Below are 17,444 nucleotides of genomic sequence, written 5' to 3'. Positions count from 1 at the left end.
GGTTTTCCAGGTCAATTTTATCTTTGGGGTTGCTAAGGATGGCTGCTATTTTTCTGTCTGTTTTGAAGGCAGTCCTGATGTGATGTCTGTGTAGTACCTTACTAATTTTGTCTGTAGTACCTCTTATGTAGGGCAGGACAGCTGTTCCATAGGTCTGTTCATCTTCTGGGTCTCTATTATGTTTCAGTGTGTTTTTGTGGATCAAGCTGGTGATTTTGCTTTTGTGGAAGCCGTTGGCTGTCAGTACTTTAGTCAGGGTGCATAGTTCAGTCTTAATGTGTGTCTTGTCTGCCAGGCGTTTGGTTCTGGTAATTAGTGTTTTAGCCACGGAGTTTATCTGTGCTGGGTGGTGGTGGGATTGGGCGTTGAGGTAGCGGTTGGTGTGGGTTTTCTTCTGGTATATGGTGTGTCCTAGTGTGCCATCTGTTTTTTTGTAGATTAGTACATCTAGGAATGGTAGTTGTTTGTTTGTTTCTGTTTCCATGGTGAACTTGATTTTGGGGTGTGCGCTGTTTAGGTGTGTTAGGAAATTGTTTAGGTTTTCTTGTCCATGGGGCCAAATCACGAATGTGTCATCGATGTATCTTAACCATAGTTTGGGTTTGAGGATGGCATTGGCCAGGGCTCTGGATTCGAATTCTTCCATGAACAGGTTTGCAATGACAGGTGACAGTGGTGATCCCATGGGAGCTCCTTCTATTTGTTTGTATCTTTGTCCTTTGTATATGAAATATATGTATATATGTATGGTGTTTGGCTTGGTTCGGTATTTACAAGCGAACACCATACATGTAAATACCAGAAAACCTAAGAAAACAAATATATATATATATATATATATATATATATATATATATATATATATATATATATATATATATATATTTAAGTTTTAGTACTTACATGTATGGCATTCGGCTTTGTTCGGGTATTTTCCCACGTCATTGTAGTTGTTCTTTTAAAGTTGTAGCAACGTTTCAGCAGAATCTCATCTGCCATCATCAGGCTTCTGTATAGTGTTAGTCTGTGAGTCAGACTTTTACAGTGGTTTCAGATTTAAATTTGGGGCAGCCTATTGCTGTGCCAGAAGGGTTTTTTCTTCATCCTGATTGGTTGGGAGTCTTGGTCTGTGTTTATTGGTCTCGGAGTTTGCTGTGTTCTGCTTGATTGGTGTCTCTAATATCTTCTGTCTTTTTTTTGGCTCTTTTTGTATCTTGATTGGCTGGTTCCTATTTAATAGAAGATCTTTCCTTTTTAAATTAAATACTTAAAACTAACATTTCTTTCACATGACTACTTCTTGAAAGATGAAGATTAAACAGAGGCCCAGAATCAAATAGTCTCTATGAAAGAAATTCAGAGACGATGGTAAAAATGCAAGAAGATCAGGTCCCTCCCTCCCTCCCACAACAGCTAAAGACATGGGCCTTGGAGCTCAGTAAATCACAAAGAATTAGGGAGGGAAAGAGCTAATTAGAACATGTGTCACTCATGCAGTGACTAGCTGCTCCAGAGTCCCCTTGGCTACTTACTCTATTTGAAGGAAAGTGACTCTCTGTGCAAAGGGAATCAGCCACTTAGTTTATTCTTAAAAGGGGAAGAAGCTGGAATATACCTGGAAGAAAATCTAAATAATGTTGGCATGGTTTCATTTACCTCTGAAGGAAGATATGAGATGGAGCTCATCAATTCTTCTTAAGTGCATTGTGGATTTGCCATTCACGGAAATCAATTCTATGTTTTTAGAATTCTTGAACAGTAAGACTGTTTCATTGGCCCTGCAATACCGGTAGTTGCTTTCCTTGTGGATTATGATAATTCATCCCACATCATTGTCTGCAGCTGTGTCATTCTTGTCTAGAGTCTGTTGCTGGATGTGCTTCCCAACATGCATCTGCTCAGGGGTGGGATTCAATTTTTCAAACAACTGGTTCTGTGGGCATGGCTTAGTTGGTGGGTGTGGCTTGGTGATCATGTGACTGGGTGGGTGTGGCCAACTTGGCATCACTCATGTCAAGGGGTGCTTCTCCTAAATACCAATCATTAGATTTAGCTGCCCTAAATACCAATCATTAGATTAAAAATACCTGCAAGGCGGAGTTACAAATCAGGCAGGGTGCCAGAGCACCTTGAGTAATTAAAATAGTTAAAATGCAGTGATAACTATCAGCAGCCAACTCTTCTTATAAAATGAAACCCTTTAGCAGAGAGGTCATTTAAGATCTCCAGAAAAAGCACACTCAGGAAAGCAATTCTTAGATCCATTTGCACTACTTAAAGATATCAGCTGGTCTTACTCACCTCTCAAGATATCCTAAGGAAATCATCGAGATTTAAGGAAAGGTCATATGACCCCCAGAAAGGCAGTAAAAAAAATCAGTGCCAAGCTTGCATCCTGCCTCTTGGAAGTATACCCCAAAGGACAGTGCCAGATACCACTAAAGCAGTGAAGGAAGACCTCCTCCCCAGATAGAAAAAGAAACCATGAGGCAGGAAAAAATTCAAACACAATACAAATAATTAAATCACAACACTAGCTCTTGCTTGTTGAAGGTGAATAGGAAAATTATCCCATCAATAAACACAGGATTAAACCTTTACCAAAAAACAGTTTTAGACCAAAACTCAGAAAGGGTATGTAAACTGACGTTTGAATGTCAATCTTTCTAGCTAGCCTTGCTGAATGTCACTCATCTTGGTTCCCTGTCATTAAAAGCTTCTTTCTGACAGCTTTGCTTCATTATTCAATTATTTCTTCAAAGTACTGATTGTCCAGGGAAGTATTTCCTCCCAACAGCAGTGTAAAAATCTTAAAACAACCCTTCCCCTTTAAGAAAGTCAAGCCCCAGAAGCTCCGGAGACAGGAAGTCTAGACTTTCTGCCAAGAATGTAATAAGGGTGGGGAAAAAAAGGAGATTGCTTCTAAGGTTCTCCGAACTGCTTAGAAAGTTAACAAGGGGTTCTATAGAACTGGTCAGAACCGGTAGAATCCCACCCCTGCATCTGCTCCAGGTTATGTTTTATCTACCAGGAGACCCTCACATATGTGAAGTACAGTGTGTTTCTGACGGCGACGGTCCTCACAGGTTTTTCAGGGCCTTGTAAAATCCAGGTAGGATATCAATAAGATGACAATTGTTTGAGAGTAATGATAATGTAATCCATGTTCTAAATCATGTAATATCTCATTCCAAATATATCCATAATTCTACCTGTCATTCTGAGTATCTTAAAGAGCAACCAGTTCTAGTGTGTGTTCATCAACTCTTCTAGTACAGGCCTACCGGCAATGCTGAGAAAAGGTCTGGAATCAAAACCATAGATTAGAAAAGCTACTTACTATATGCTGATGATGGTGGTGAGATGTTCCTTCACTTTTCTGCCTGTTATTAACCAGAATATAATTTCCACAAATGCAGGTGAAATCTGTAATTTCCTCAAATGCATGTAAAATAAGCTTCCTGGATTCCTTCTTCCTGTTGTCCAAAGCTCTCCAAGACCATTATTTTATTTGACTGTGAGTGTGATTCTTATGGAAAGGAATTAATCAAATCAATATTCCCCTTTGGAGAAAGCTTTTCACATGGGTTGCTCTGAGCATCTCATATTCAGGCTTTGCATGGCATTGCTTTGTATCCTATTATTATTGATTAAATAAATAGATCCAGAGATTATCCAAAGTATACAACTTTTAAAGGATCAAAACATCTGCCCTCGGAAATATTTGGATTTTAGACTTTTGTTTGGAAGGTTGTCATAAACACCAACAAATGCAAAGCAGGGCTTTTAAAATGACTTTTGTTAGAGGCATATTCGCGAACTATTCATCTGTGCTAAATGCATTTTGCTTGAATTGTATGTCATGTTGCCAGAAAAGAGTTGTTTCCATGCCAACTCATTTGCAGCATGGGAAAAACAAGGGGAGGGGGAGAACAGGAGGGGGATAAAATCAAAGCTACTAACATCTGGAAGATGTCAGAACTGATAGAAGCTACTTTCCATGAAAGGCAAAAGACTGCAGGAAGCTTTGCCAAATAAATGCTGTGTATAGGCTAGCATACTGTACTGTAAACTTACCGCTCAACAGTGTATTACTGTTCCATTTTTGGCAATATATTAGCCCTAATCCTTGTGCCAAAGATAGATTTGCAATGAAAGGAATATAAATACCATCCATAATTCTCTCTCTCTCTCTCTCTCTCCCCTCCCTCTCATATTTTTACCTTAACATTATTGCCATAGTCACTGTATATAATGCTAAGTGATCTAGTAAAAGTGTTAAATGTCTCTCTTCCCACAGTATTTCTCCCTGTTCTCAATATTGCTTTTGTAAAGACCCATTTTTTCAACAAGTTTAAAGAGCAACAGAGCTTGAAACAATAAAACTTGGTTTCAGTCCAATATATTTTCTTCTCTTCGTTCTGCTCCTTTTCTGAGAACTCTCCCTGCATTTCTTGCTTATTTTCTTTCTTTCTTTCATCCAAGCAAGAAAATAGAGATTATGTAGCTATACCTAAATATTATGAAATACCCAAGACTGGAATTCTGTTACTTGTAAAGTTCACATATTTAATTTTAAGACTATTCAGGAGCCGTTGTACTCTTATGCTAATGGAAAGGAGTAGAAATTATCTCTCTTTTTTTTTTTTTTTGCTTCGGGGCACTAAAAGAGTTCTAATTTTCTCCACAACAATCTTACAACTTCATTTAATTTATATTTGTACCGGCACTGTTACTGCAAGAGAAAATGTTTTATAGTAGATGGCTGGATTCGGTGGCTGCATCTTCTCTCTTATTTTCCAATTGTAATAAATATACCCAATAAGCTGCAAATATATAGATTTATTTTCATTTTCTTAAACTTTTATAAAACATTCATCCTGTAGCCTGAGGGGAATTTTCCTAAAAGGAAATTAGATTTCTGGCATCTTGGATGGCAGAAAAACAAGCAAAAAAGAATTGAGACTTCTAAGTGCAACTACCTCTTTTTGTTGTTTAATACATTTGGAATAATATGTTCACCCATAACCCACTGGATAATGAGTATTACTCTATCCAATAAGCATTGAACTACACCAATCTTTGGTAGTGTTTTATTATTTGCTCCCATACATTAGCCCTTCAAAATAGTCCAGACAAGAAGCACAATTTTGAATCCTATCTTACGGTAAGTTTTAATTAAAAGAATCTTGCAAGAGTAAAAATATTTCTTCCCTGCTCTTCTTTTACTCTCTGGAAAACTAGGAAGGGTTCTCTGAGAAATGTTCCCCATTTCCCTTTTCCTTCTATGGGCTGAGATACCTTTTGCATGATGGTTTTCTAGGCTACAGTTCTTCTTCCTGTTTACCAAAGGCTTTCCCACATACCATAACAAATAGGAAGCCAAAGGAGCATATTAGATAAATTCAAAAGTATTTATGATGTAAGTGATAAGACTTACTATTACCAGATTTATATTAAACAAAATTGTATACATATATTCCTTCTTTGCATTTTTCCTATAACAACAATCCTGTGATGGGATGGGATGAGAAAGTGTAAATGGCCCAAAGTAATCCATGCTTCCATGCTTAAAAGAGACCCACAACTCATGGTCTTTGGTTTCTCATCCAGCATCTTAGCTACAGACATCAAATGGGCACAGCAAGTTCTAGATTCAGAATTCCAAGCATATTTATGCAGAATGACTCATGTGAAGGTATAACTCTGGGAGCTCCTGGCCTAAAATAAATGGCAATATTTGAGGATTTTCATATTAAAGATTTTTGCTTTCACCCTGCTTGACACTTTGGCAATTTAACTTCAGGCCAACCTAATCCTCCATTGTCCTCATGGAGACTTACATATAGCGTTTTGCAGGGGTGGGATTCAAATTTTTAACAACTGGTTCTGTGGGCGCAGCTTAGTTGGCAGGTGTGGCTTGGTGGTCATGTGACTGGGTGGATGTGGCTTCGTGGTCATGTTATTGGCTGGGCGTGGCCAACTCAATATCACTCACATCAAGGCACGCATCTCCTCACCTGGCCTCTCATGACTGTTGGGATGCTGCAACAGTCGCAAGTGTGAAAAATGGTCATAAGTCACTTTTTTCAGTGCCATTGTAACTTTGAATGGTCATTCCACACAAGCAAAGTACCAGCAAAGGAGGGGGGGGAAACTCCAGAGAAGTTCCAGAGACAGAAAGTCTAGTCCTGCCAAGAAGGTAATAAGGGTTAACGGAGAGGCAGTTTCTGTAAGCAACACCAGAATGTTTCCTTCCTGCCTTCCTTACAGGATTAGGCCAGTAATTTCTTCTAACAACCGGTTCTCTGAACTGCTTAGAATGTTAACAACCGGTTCTACCGAATAGGTACGAACTGGTAGAATCCTACCCCTGGTGTTTTGGCAGCAGTATAGCAGCGGCTCATATTTTCTTTTTTTCAGGATGCTTTGTCAACTTCTCAATGTAATCTACAGTGCTGGGATCTCTTTCTGGCCCAGTATTAATGAAATCTGATCCTGCTTACTGTTTTGAGGTCAGCTGAAGTCAGTGGTGTGCTATCACTTAGGTGTCTGGTGATGTAACATATGTCTGTATTATTGATAATTACATGCTGATGTGGCTGAGCAACCCAGCATTCCAATATTCTGAAAGGCTTCAGGAAACCATATGTGATCTAGTGACATCTCCTACACAATACAGATGAAGTCTGGCATTGGGGAAAGGTTAGGGCACATAGTTTCTACAAGCAGAAGGCATTGGGAGAGCAGAGGAGAGAAATCAGTACTATTATCAACCCTAAACTCCTTTCTGCAAATCCTAAAGTAGCCCAAAAATTATGATCCAACAATTGGCTCCATTTGCCATGAAAAATTGGAAGTACAGACAAATTCCACCCAAATAGTATTGTGGGTACAAATGGCACACATATAAGGGGCTGATTATTTCTGCTTGTACAGATAGTGACAAACTCTGAATGTAAAGATATAGTACAATCATTTGTATTTATGTACAAATGCAAATAGGATGAAAATTACTGAAAATTATTGAAGACATGGTATACTTTAATTAATCTAATGAATCTCTTTCTAATATCTCAGAACAGATCTATCCATAGGTACATACATCCTCAACCATAACAAGACATATTAAAGCCACAACACATGTCATTGAATTGTTCTGCAAATGACTTGATTATAAATTGCATCATGACATATGATGAAAATATATAAATCAGTTGACTGATGATATCATGATGGATGCATATTTTACTGTCCTTGCTGGAAATGCTTATCTGCTTACCTGTCCATCCCTCCCTCTCTCTTTCTGGAAAAACAAAGCAAAACAAATCAAAACTGCACTTGCAGTTTTAATTCAGAAGATGTGGGGAAAACAGTCCCAAAATTTTATGTTCCTTTTTTGCAGTATATATGTATTTACAGACAATAAAAATGACCATTTATGGAATCTGGAATAACACTTGCAAGTACCAATTTTTCATTGCATTTGGATACACACTATTAAACATTGATGCCCGAGTCAATTTTTCTATGTTATTATATTTTTTTACACTGTGGCAAAAATGGCATTTGCTTCTGTGAACAGGTGCATTTTATGTGTACCTTTTATTGCTAAAAATCAGCAGTACTTGAAAATCATGCTGCTGTTTGGATGTATGCATGCCTTTTTCCTCTTGTCCTAGTCAAAGATCAGTGTGTGCCAAGATAAGAGTCAATATTTCATATATTAAGGTCACTTATGCTTAATCTAGATTAATGCACACTGGCAGCATTGACTTTAGAAGTGATGTTGGCTTGGGCGCCCTTCCCAATGTACGCCACACGGGAAAAATACAGGATGAAAATTCTCTCTCATTACAATTCTAACATGCCAACACATATAAACAGAGACTAAAATAACACAAGGCTTTAACAAATTAACTGATGGATTATGTCCTTAGAAAGTGATTGACCAAATGAGATATGTCATTTTGAAGTGTGGCGTTGCCAAGAGACAACCTTACTCGATCAGCTCAATATGCCGCTGATTCTTCTCCTACAGACACCGAGTTAGAACAGGGCACCAACCCTTTCATCTATATTTTGGGGGCTGTAATGATGAACAATGTGATTGAGGCAAACCTTGTTTCAGCCCCAAAGATCATGAGATCCACCTTCATACTTTTATTGAATGAGGCCAGTTAAAAGTCAATCGTTAATAATACTGGGTAAATCTTAATCTTGGAAAGATATTGTTTTGCATCTGAGCCAAGATATGATAAAATGAGCTCTCAAGGTACCTTAATTCATGGTAATGTTAAGTATGTGCTAACAAATAGATTCTGAATCAGGATGTGCTTGCAATATTCCTTCTGGGATCTTCTCACCCATACCCCAGGATGAGGTTTCCAACATAAGGGAAAAAGAAATGGACACTACATTAAGGACTGTGCGGGGAAAGTACCACCTTCATGGTTCTGATTCAGGACTTGTTGGTTCCATCTCTTCTATAGAGGACCACAGATATGACCTTGGAGGAGTTAGCAAAACATGACTTAGGCTGGGGAAGGGAAAAGGCACTAGGAAGAAATTTAAAGTGAGGAAGGGAAGAGAATGCATGATCGGGACTTCAATATTCTGTTACAAGAAAAAGTTAAAGTAAAGGAGTCCCTGTAGATCCATTAGTCCAAGGGTCTTCAAACTTGGAAAGTTTAAAACATGTGGACTTCAACTCCCAGAATTCCTGAGCTAACATGACTGGAGGAGGAAAGCTGGGAGCTGAAGTCCACAAGTCTTAAAGCTGTCAAGTTTGAAGACCCCTGTGTTAGTCGTTGCAAACTGTAGGGGGCAGTGCTCATCTCTGTTTCAAGGCCGTTGAGCCAGCACTGTCCAAAGACATTTCTGCAGTTGTATGGCTAGCATGACATTATGGAGTGCTATTAGCTTCCCACCGAAGTGGTACCTATTTATTTACTTGCAGTTCCATGTTTTCTAACTGCTAGGTTGGCAGGAGGTGAGATGAGGATGGGAGCTCATCCCATCGTGTGGTGGTCAGGTCTCAAATCTGGGCTGCTGGCTTTCCAGCCAACAAGCCCAGTGTCTTAACTGCTGAGCCACCACACTGCCCCCTCTGTTACAAGAATCTATATCAAATTCAGTAGAGCTCTGACAGTTTTTGTGGAAGCTATTTCTTCACCTGGCCTCTGCCAAAGGGCTGGCATTTTCACTTTGAACAGATAATATGAATAGATAACCCTAACCCCATCACAGAAAATCCTTGATAATCTTTCCACTACACAGGCAAGAAAAATCAAGGGTAAGACCCAGGGATGGGATCTGACTGGTATAATTATTGGTTCTGTTGCTCTGCATTGCGTGCGCATGCACGCTTTGTGTGCGCAAATCATGCGAGTGCAATTTATGACCTGCTGAGCTGCCCGGACAGCTGAACATTTCCTGCTTTTTCAACTACAGCTGTGTCGCGCAAAGCAGCTGCGGTTGAAAAAGCAGGAAATAAAAGTCAGGTAAGAGCCTGGGCGGGCAGGTGCGCCAAAACAGTAGCAGACATAGAACCAGTTCTATGTATGCTCTCTGTCTGCTGCTCTTCAGAACTACCGGTTCTACAGAGGTGGACAGAACCGGTAGAATCCCACCCCTGGTAAGACCTAGTACTGCTACTTTGGTATTGTTCTTAAGATGAGATGATGTTTTAGTTTTAAAAACTAATCTTAAAACTTTATTGACTCAGAGGAATAGGAGTACTGCTCTGATTGGGAAGTTATGGCTTCTGAAATGGCCTTGGTGACAGGCCTCCCTGGCTTTTATGTTGTACGTTGTTCCACTTGACACTAATTAGTTATATATCATTAGTAGGTTTTGTATGGTCTGCTTTATTTACTCTTTTTTAAAAAAGAATTGTAAATACCTCACTGGTATCCCAGTAGTTCTTTAGAGTTAGAGTTGCTAAGTTTATAATATAAAATAGTCTACTGTTTTATGGTTTTGTATCTTTTAATCAGCTGATATCTTATTTTAAATTCATATTAATATTTTACAACTGAAAATAACAATAATGTGCCATGCTATGGCGAGGCAAGGCAAAATATTACATGGCTAGTAATTTAAAAACAAACAGGCAAAGCATATAACAACAAGACCTAGCAATTGCTAACAGCAGGGAAATTGAAGAAAGTGACAGAAGGGCAAATTCTGGCTGCACAAGATCAAACTCTAAGAATAAATGTGGGCAAAGCAAGAATTCAGAAGACAGCAATGGATAGAAAATGCTGCCTCTGCAAAACAAACAACAAACAAAACAAAACAAAAATCTGAAGAAGTAGTGGATCACCTGCAAGCAACCATTGTTGCTACTTTCTTATGCTGCTATTTCTAGTCAATCTATGTTGATTGGCTAGAAGTAGCAGCATAAGAAAGTAGCAACAATGGTGCATTGGAATAGCTGCAAGAAATATCATTTGCCTACAAGCAAGAACTGTTGAGACCACAAAATAAACGCAGCAATGGAAAATAAAAAATAAAAACCTAAAGTGCTGTTCAACTTTAGAATTCAGACAAGCAAGCATCTGCCACATGACATCCTAGTCTTAACAATTACATTGATAAGAAAGACAAAAAAAAGTCTGCATAGTGGATGTTGGAGACCGCAGACAACAGACTAGAAGGACTGAAGAAAATCACATAATACAAAGACCTGCAAATAGAAGTAGAACAACTGTGGCAAAGAAAGCAAAGACAGAACCAAAAGTAACCAAAATGGTCCACTAAAAAAAAAAATATCTAAAAAGTATAATTAGAGAAGTAATAGATGCTTTGAGTGCAATCCCACAATACCATTGGGATTGACAAAATCACCATCAGTCAATTGTTAAAGGCAACTTTACTTGGAACAGCTTACATCCTGCAATGATACTTTTAACACCATCAAATAATCACATCTGCTTCTCTCCAAGAACTTGATATGTGGATTAAAATGCCAAATCCAGCCTATACATCTGTGTTACCAGCCATAGTAATAATAACCAGATCTAGGAGTCCATGATTTCCTTGCATTGACTGGAATCTGGACATCTATTCTTAAAAGTTTGCCCCAGAACTTTTGAACGGAAATTGAACCAAAATAGTTAGTTTTACTATTAGTAAAAGAAGAAGTCTGCATTTGTTGAAGATGTCTGCATTTGTTGGATCACGAGATTAAAAAACACTATAAGCGTACTTTCTACAAACTTCTCAGGTATTTTTTTTACCAGGTAAAGGGATCTTTTTAACATATAAGTTCTTATGGTCTTTAATATATGATATAGTTAATAACGTTCCCGGAAATTTTAAAGGGTCCACTAAAAAAAAATCTGAAAAATATAATAGCGAAGTAATGTAAAATACTAGAATAATTATTATTCAAACGAGGAAAAGCTCTATGAGGTTCACAGGCACCATTCCTATTCTTCTCTGGATTATTATCTGGACCTAAGATAGTTAATATAGCTATGTGTCATGGAAATTATGATGATCTAGACCTTTGTTTCCACAGGACATATGCTTCAGGCATATCAAGTAGCATATAAGCTCCAACAAATACTAACTTTTTTTTTCTATCGTGAAGAGATGTCTGTTTTCTGATTTCCTTGCATGATAGCTTTCTGGTTAGCTGGACGTCCATTCAAACTGTCTGGGTGAGATCAGTATCTGTCTTTTTCCATTATTTTTGTGATCGGTGCAATGGAACTGCACTAATCCCTAGTGAAGTTAAGGAAAAACCAGGCTGTTGAGTGTAATCCTATACACATCAGGGTTTTTTTTTTTCCCCTGTGAGATGGACTATGTATCTTGGTTGTGTCATAAAAACATGCCAACAGGAAACAGACAACAACACAAGCAAAAATTCTTACTTTAAGATCCGAGGTTTATTGTTTCTAATAATTTGGAACATCAGAAATGAATAGATATAAAAGATATAATAGCAGATATATACTTAATAAGCCATTGCAATGGGGGTCCAATGGCATATAGCAGGTCCTGCAAGGACTGCCATAAATCAAAGGGCCAAAAGCAGTGGTGGGATTCAAATATTGCTGCCAACGGTTCAGTGGGCGTGGCTTGGTGGGCGCGCTTTGCATGCACGCATGTGCCAAATGCGCACTTTGCACAGGCGCAGAGGTGTTTGCACAGGCGCAGAGGCGTTCTAACTCATCTCCTGCAAGCCTGCACTATCCCGGTCGCTTCAGCAGCTGCTGCACGGCACTCTTCTCTGCCGTGCAAAGCAGCTGTGCTTAAATTCAGCAGATAAACATGAGTATGGGAGCCCAGGCGGGCAGGTGGGCCCAACAGCAGAGCGGTGAAGAGAACCGGTTCTGTCTCCGCTGCTTATCGCTCCTACCAGCTCTCCAGAACCAGGCAGAACCGGTCGAATACCACCACTGGCCCCAAGCTGATCTCCAACCCTATCCTTCATACTTTTCTTCTAACCACATATACACGCTTCACAACTTCACTAACTGTCCCTTTCTGTAAACACCATTACTTTCAGTTTCTCATTTCCAACAGTTTCATTCTTCCTGTTTTAAACTTATCCATCCAAGTGCATTGTTAAGTATGGAGAATAACGGAGACCAGACATCTGACCAGTGACTTCAACTCTTTAATAAAGTAATAGAACATAACAGAGCAACTCTATGGGTAGCAGTAACCCTTTTATAGGGTTAGCTGCTGCCTTATTAACCAATGAAAATGTGCAACGTTCAAACTACTAACCAATAAGAAAGGTCCCAAAAGTGGCCAATCAGGGACTAGTTCTGGCCCAATCCCAAGTTGTTGTATAAGGACCAATCAAGTGTGCAGGTTTTCAACCCCTAATTTGCATTTAGGTTATTCACTTTTATTGATTCACAACACCCCTCCCCCTTGGGTTCCGTTTGAGGAGCTGTAATAAAATCCTCAAGATAGGCAGGCCGTTTGGTCTGCCTGGATGATTCGAGGCTCCACGGGTTTTGTCTAATGTCCGGTTCGGTGGAGCGTTTGGATGACCTTTGTTAAATTCTCTTTCGCTGCACGCGATTCCGTGCTGCATTCACTGTGGTTGTCTCTGCTACTCCGTGTTTCTTCGGGGTTTTGCAGTTCGTTTTCCCCGTATTAAAGTTCCCTGAAAATGTCAACTCCCTCCCGCTTCACGTTCGGTGCTTCGCTGGGCTGTAGGGCTCCCGTTGACCTGCTATTAGTTGTATCCAAGTCAATTCCCTCGATACTTCCTCCCCTTGAGTTGGTGAACCGGGAAGTCATGGCCGCTGGGTGGTAATCTCGATCAGAGCTGGTCTATGTGGCGTTCCACACCCTCCCATCGTTTGTTAGCAGGCGGTAAGATCTAGGCCCGGTGAGGTGGGTAACGGTTGCGGGTATCCATAACGGGTCGCCGGAAAAGTTTTTGGCAAAGACTAAATACGCCTACCTTAAATTCCCGGCATTTGCTGCTGGAGCGAAAGGTTTTTCGGTGCGAAGCGGGGTGGAGCCGGTCAAGGTGCGATCGTATCTTCCGCCCCATAAGAAGTTCAGCGGGTGTTTTGTTGGTCACTCTGTGGGCGTGAAGTGCTGCAACAAGAGAATTCGATTGATTTTCTCGTCGATGTTGCCAAATTCCATTTTGTGGAGGGTCTTTTTACAAATTGTACCATGCGTTCTGCACGTCCATTCGCCGCAGGGTGCGCGGGCGAGGTTAGCGCATGGCGGATGCCCCGATCAGCAAGATATTGTTCAAAGGGCAATGCAGTGAACTGTGGGCCGTTGTCCGAGACCAACACGTCCGAAACCCGTGTGTGGCAAATAGTCTGTTTAATTTATTAATAACTGAGTCTGTCGTAGTTGTGTGCATTCGATGAATCTCGAGCCAGTTAGAATAGGTGTCGACAGTAATCAGGAAAGTGTGACCTTTGGTAGGCCCCGCAAAGTCAATATGAATACGGGACCACGGTCCCCTCAGCGTTCCCATTCGGTTGGGCTTGCTTTAGGTGGGCGTTGCTGGCGTCCTGGCAACGTTGGCACGTAGCGACCCAGGCCTCGATTCTTTTGTCGATTCCCGGCCACCAAGCATAGCTGCGTGCGAGTGATTTCATCCGCACAATACCGGATGTCCTTCATGCAATACCGCCAAAACAGTCTGTTGCAATTTGCCAGGGATTACGACTCGATCGCCCCACAAGATACAGCCTTTTTGGGAAAACAGCTCGGTTTGGCGGGCTTTGAAGAGCGCCCATTCAGGTGCTATTTGGTCCGTCGGCCACCCCGTTCAACCCAGCGTAGTATGTGTTGCAGAACTGGGTCACGTTTCGTTTCAAAAGCAATGTCTCTAGCCGTCAAGGGTGGTGCATGTAGAGCTTCGATCTGTAGTGTTGAGAGGGTTGGAGCTGGATCCACAACAGCGTCTGGGAGCGGTGTTCTGCTCAATGCATCGGCATGGAGAATCGATTTCCCGGGCGGTGTTGCAAGGTGTAGTTGTAGGCCGCCAGGAATTCAGACCAACGGGTCATTCTGGGGGACAATATATACGGGGTTGGTTTATTACCCACAATGATCCCCAGTAGCGGTTTATGATCAGTGATTATTGTAAACACACGGCCATAAACATATTCATGAAATCTTTTAACTGCAGCAACAATAGCTAAAGCTTCTTTGTCCAGCTGACTATAATTTCGTTCAGCTTTAGCTAAGGTTCGCGAAAAAACGCGATGGGGGCCTCCGCTCCATTTGGTAACACGTGGGCCAGAATTGCCCCAACCCCAAAGGTGATGCATCACACGTGATAGTGAGCGGCAGAGTCTCGTTGTACTGCATAAGTACTGAATCAGAAGTTAGCAATTTCTTTACTTGTTGGAAAGCATGTTGTTCCGTTGCCCCCAAACCCACGTTGCTTTTTTGTCTAATAGTCTATGCAATGGTTCAGCTACCGTTGCTTTGTGGGAGTAAAAGACATTATAGAAATTGATAAGTCCAAGGAACGCCTGTAGGTCTGCCTTGTTCCTTGGGTGGGTGCCTTTTTAATTGCTCGTAATTTGTCTTCGGTGGGATGAATTCCTTGGCTGTCCAGGAGGTATCCCAAAAATTCTACTTTTTCGGTACATAACTGGCATTTATCTTTTTTACTCTGAGGCCTGCATTTTGGAATCTTCGTAAAACCTCTCTGAGTCGTTTTTCTAGGATGTCTTTGTTAGGTGCGGCGATGAGTACATCGTCGAAATATGGGATAACGCCTTTTATCCCTTGTAACAACCTTTCCATTAAACTCTGGAAGATTCCAGGGCGGCGCTTACCCAATTGGAGCCGGTTGCATTTAAATGCGCCCCTATGTGTTACGATCGTTTGCGCCTCGGCTGTGGTTGGGTCTACAGGCAATTGTTGATACGCCTGGGCTAGATCTAGTTTGGCGAAAACTTTCCGCCGCCCAGGGAATGGAGTAAATGTTGCACTACCGGTACTGGATAAGCACTTTGCTGCAGTGCGTGGTTTAATGTGGCCCGGTAGTCTCCGCAAATTCTTAGAGACCCATCAGGCTTGATAGGCGTCACTATCGGGTTTCCCAACGGGCGTGGTCGGTGGGTTCCAGTACACCCTGCGCTATTAGTTTATCGAGTTGTTCGTCGATTTTAGGCTTCAAGGTGAACGGCACCCGGCGCGGCTTAAGGCGGATGGGTGCTATCTCAGGGTTCAAGTTAAACGAGATTGGGGTCCCCTTATACTTGCCTAGTCCGTTCGCAAAACGTCTTGGAATTCTTGCACGAGTGCTTCCTCCCAATCGGCGCTCTCGGCCTTGTGGACTCCGGCTACAGTGATCCCGAGCGGCCTGAACCATTGAAGGCCTAGAAGACTAGGCCTGTCTCGATCCACGACCGTTAGTGGTAGTGCGACGGTGCGGTCTTTGAATGAGACCTGGAATTTGCGGACCCGACAACGGGAATTCTGTTACCCTGATAGTCTTTGAGTATAACCCTTTGAGGGTTAAGGTCTTGGCGGCGGATCGTGGGAATGAGCTGTTGGAGCGTTTTCCACGACACCATCGAGAGGAAGATCCCGAGTCTACCTCCATCACGCAAGGTTTGTTTTCGATGGCGACCTTTACTCGGATTTTCCCGGCATCAAGGGATGTGCGTGGCCTATGGTGATTGTTTGGTGGGTCTCTTCCCGCCGGGTTTCTTCACGCCTGGTGGAAGTGGTGGGCGGTTTGTTTCTGTAGGAGTGGTTCAATTTTTCTCGGTGTGTGCGAAGAATCCGGAAGACTGGTATTCGGCCTGTCGGGGTTTGGAGTTCTGTTTGCTTCTGCAAACCTTTGCGATGTGACCTCGTCTCCCGCAATGGCGGCAGAGTGCGTCAAGGAATTTGCAGCCGGATCGTGGGTGATTGGCTCCACAGCCGGCACACGGTCGCAATGAGTGTTGTGTGGACTGGTCTCTCTCCGTTCAAGTCGGTTGACCTCTTCCTCATCGCTGTCGGACGGGGACTCTAGGTCTTCGTGGTGAGTTGATACCAGGTGTCTCTCCGAGCGGCGAAGTATCAGTGGCGAGTTTACATAGCGGTGCGTTGGTGCGGCGCATTTGGGCTGCCGACTTCTTGGTCGCCTCCGCTGCCGAGGCTTCTTTAAGGGCATCGGTGAGGCTGATGTCCCCCTTAGCCATAATTTTGCTCTGGATCACGCCGTCTTCTAGGCCCAGAACCAGGCGGTCCCGGAGGGCTTCTTCTAAGTCTGCGAACCCGCAGAGGCCTCCTAGGTTCCGGAGGTCCGCGATGTAATTGGCAAGGCTTTCGCCCTTCCGTTGGTCTCTCTGGTAATATTCGTGTCTTCTTACTAAGGTTGGCACGGTGGGCGCGTAGTGAGCCCGTAGTAGCGGCTCGAGGGCGTCCCAGTCCATTTCTTTTACCTCTGCTGGCTTGGCAAGCGACTTTGCCATTTTAAACACGGTTGGCCCACAATGAGTTAGAAAGATAGCTCTTTTTTGCCGGTTGTCGCATCTTTCAAATTGTTGGTCTCCAGAAACATCTGGAACCGATCCATGTAGGCCTCCCAGTCTTCGGTCTCTGGGTTGAATGGAGCGGGTGGTACGGCACCGCTGGCCATGTTGCCGTTGATGGTGCGTGTTCGACCACGTGCTCTGTTAGTTGCTCTGTAGGTTAGTCAGCTCTTCGGTCTCCGGATCCCATCCTCGTCGCCAGTGTTAAGTATGGAGAATAACGGAGACCAGACATCTGACCAGTGACTTCAACTCTTTAATAAAGTAATAAAACATAACAGAGCAACTCTATGGGCAGCAGTAACCCTTTTATAGGGTGAGCTGCTGCCCTATTAACCAATGAAAATGTGCAACAAGTTCAAACTACTAACCAATAAGAAAGGTCCCAAAAGTGGCCAATCAGGGACTAGTTCTGGCCCAATCCCAAGTTGTTGTATAAGGACCAATCAAGTGTGCAGG

General features: G+C 42.1%; 1 protein-coding gene across 1 annotated transcript in view; it reads left to right on the top strand.

The window, feature by feature from the left end:
* The first annotated feature begins 3,001 nt into the window (after positions 1 to 3,001).
* PTBP2 (polypyrimidine tract binding protein 2) overlaps positions 3,002 to 17,444 on the top strand; it is a 178,510-nt gene continuing 164,067 nt past the window's right edge. Inside the window, exon 1 of the mRNA XM_087960635.1 lies at positions 3,002 to 3,112. The gene's annotated coding sequence lies outside the window, so the exon portion shown is untranslated. The remainder of the gene's footprint in view (positions 3,113 to 17,444) is intronic.

This window comes from Notechis scutatus, chromosome 3 (assembly GCF_049901735.1).
Source record: "Notechis scutatus isolate UNSWTSFEM ecotype Mainland chromosome 3, rNotScu1.2, whole genome shotgun sequence".
Classification (NCBI taxonomy): Eukaryota; Metazoa; Chordata; class Lepidosauria; order Squamata; family Elapidae; genus Notechis; species Notechis scutatus.
The sequence above is the reverse complement of the archived record's forward strand: the minus strand, read 5'-3'. Positions and strand labels throughout refer to the sequence as shown.